Source organism: Cibotium barometz, chromosome 59 (genome assembly GCF_041138505.1).
Source record: "Cibotium barometz isolate CiBa-2024 chromosome 59, ASM4113850v1, whole genome shotgun sequence".
Lineage (NCBI taxonomy): Eukaryota > Viridiplantae > Streptophyta > Polypodiopsida > Cyatheales > Cibotiaceae > Cibotium > Cibotium barometz.
In genome coordinates this window covers 31,278,656-31,281,652 of record NC_141104.1, presented here as the reverse complement: position 1 = coordinate 31,281,652, position 2,997 = coordinate 31,278,656, and positions in this window count along the sequence as shown.

Here is a 2,997-nt window from a genome sequence, read left to right as displayed (position 1 = left end):
TCCTCTTGCAACTTCTCTTCTCGAACAGTCCAAACAGTCCACCAATCAGCAACGTAACTATCCCCCTCTTGCTCAGAAAACTCCCAAGATCTTTCAAGAGCCTAGGGCTCTGATACCATGTCAAAATATGCAGCGGAAATGATAACCAAATCTGAGACCACAAGAGCAAGTAGAGTGCAGAAAATAGACAGCACAAGAGACGTAATCATTTTGTATTTTGTAGAGTGCAGAAAATAGACAGCCCTTCCAAGGGGTGCGACGTCGGCCATCTTGGCTAGTAGCAAACCCTCTAGCCAAGGATGGTGCGAGTTCAAATCTCGCAGACCTTTTGCAACTTTCTCACACAAGTGTGCAAGTGTGTTTGACAAGCTGGTGGCCGGGATTGCCTCTCCTCCTTTTTGGTGATACCTATGAGTTCACTCCTCTGATGTAATCATTTTGTATTTTGCCTTGGGGCCTGTGCCCTTGAGGTGTTTTTTAATAGAATGATCTTTTCTCTTGGGGAAAAAAAAATGTGTTTGACAAGCTTCTATCGAAAGACATTGTTTGTGGACTGTTCTCATGGTAGGATATGCTGAACATTGACAAGGTAAAAAAACATTGAAGTGCTTTTAACGAACGCTTGATCCTCAGTTGCATATTTATAGACATCCCTATGCCTTGTTGAGGCAAGAGAATGGGCATTGAAGGGCACACTCCTTGGTCCCAAATCACACACTTTGCAAATTCGATGTGGAACTTATGTGATGCTAACTGGAATTGGCCCATAGAGATCCCTAGTGCTTGTGACCTTTAGGTTGCATGACATACAAAAAAAGTTACCGATACAAAATGATCTCGGTATGGGAATGTGAATCTGCCAAACGTCATCTCTGATGACTATTGATGCTAGCGTTCTGAAACGATGGCAGAATCCTCTTAATTGTTGGATCCCTTCAAGCTCAGCTTTCCCAAAGTTGGAAGGGTCAAGTTTTTTTTTTTTGCAAAGAGATTAATCCGTGGAGCAAGGGGAGGGGTCTCCTTCTAACAGCCCATTTTGAGCAATTCAATGGACATTCCTCAATTCTTGTTGGTCACTCCTATGCTTCCATAGCCTTTCAAAATGCAAACAAGCATGGATAACATCCATGGCTTTCATCCATACAATGCACATGAGTGGTTTCTTCTCACGCCCATGTTTACCTTGGATTGTATCTATATGAAACACTAGCAGTTTCTTAACACGTCCCATAACTAAGACACTCCAAGAAGCCACATCGCTTGTCACTCACTTGCTTTGCTTCAAAGAGCAAACCACATTTGGCATGCACAATAAACATGGGATTCCTCCTGTTCCCCACACTATTGGTGGCGCATATAGATGACCTGCAAATCTTCATTGAAATCCTTCTTGTCAATTTTCACTAAGACCACAGGTGATGTGCTACTGTTACACATAGAAAAGGGGTTGCAGAAGCATCCATATCCATTACATTCCTCCTCTACATGTGATGAACTACTGTTACACATAGAAAAGGGGTTGCAGAAGCATCTATATCCATCTACTCTGAGGAAAGAGACTTATGTCAATCTTGGAAAGACTCTGATCATGGTCTTTCACACAAGATGTGAGGCACCTTCATGTTTGACAACCAAACAACGGGGATATTAACGTGTCCAAAATTTCACAGAACGGCTGAATGTTTGACATGTCTATTGAACTAGTGTTCTCAAGCATTTTTTCAGTAGGTCAAACAAGGAGTCCTTCCTTCCTGACTCGTTATTCCAATTTACTAGTAGCAAAGAGTACTCATTGGAGTAATTGCACTCAAGGAGAAATTGCAGATCACGGTGATGTCGCGTCGTATTCACAGCAAACCATGTATACCACACATTATTCTAGTGGCAATTGCAACAGGTCCACTCCAAACAAACACCTCAGGTAAGCTCGTCACTTACATTCAAAGAGGACTTCAAAACACTTCAAAGGGCATTGCTTGGCTCCCACAGCTAGCTTTGCCACAGTTCATGAATTTATCTTCAGTTGATAAGTCACAGCACTACGATGCATGAAAAAACATAGCCATAGACAAGATTACATTCAAGCTAATTTTTACATTGCCATAAATAATTTTTCAATACAGAAGTACACGTGGCCTACGAAGCAACACCTCCACTTGCTTTCATATATACTGATGTAAAACATGTGGACTCCTGTTCAAGCAGGGACACACGAATATCTATGAAATATGGCATGCCTATTCAAGAGACATCTTTCATGCCCTTACCCTTATGGTTTAAGCTCGCCCCTCTGGCTCTTCTTCAAAGATCAAAATAAACCTTATTAGCATTTATATACTCCAGTAATACTAACTCCTGAACTATTTATAGTAAACTCTAAACTGTGAACCTACAAGATACACAACCCCAAACTCCTCACTAACGATAGAGAGAGCTTTCTAGATTTTGAAAGATTTTAAATGGCTTGGCATTACACAGGATCTTCAGAAGGCAAGAGAAGTACCAAAAGTCAAGTAGCCACGAGTTCAATTATAAGACAACCATGGTCAACTACAGAAAAAGATACTCGTTATACAAGTTGGATGGATGGGTATATGGTGTACGCTTCGTACCTCATGGTCAACTAAACACTAAGTCAACATTCATTGCTCCTGTGTTAGCTTTCATGTTCTCCTGAGCTGAGAGGTCTTGTAAAATGACCTCAAGCGGTGATTTACAAAACACAGCCAAAAGCTACCTTCAAAGGGTCCTACCTCTGCAAGAATTCAAGAAGCCTAAGACAGTCCAAGTGTACACAGCCTAAGGTTGGCATTCTTGTAATCCAGAGCTAGCTTTCTTGTGCAGCTCTGAAAGTGATCTCAAGTAGTCATTAGAAAACACAGCCAAAAGCTAATTCAAGGAGCCTAAGACAGACCAAATGTACACACGACCAAGAGCACTACAAACTGCCCTCAAAACTGGGTGCAGCTTTGATTCAACACTAACACGAGTACAGTC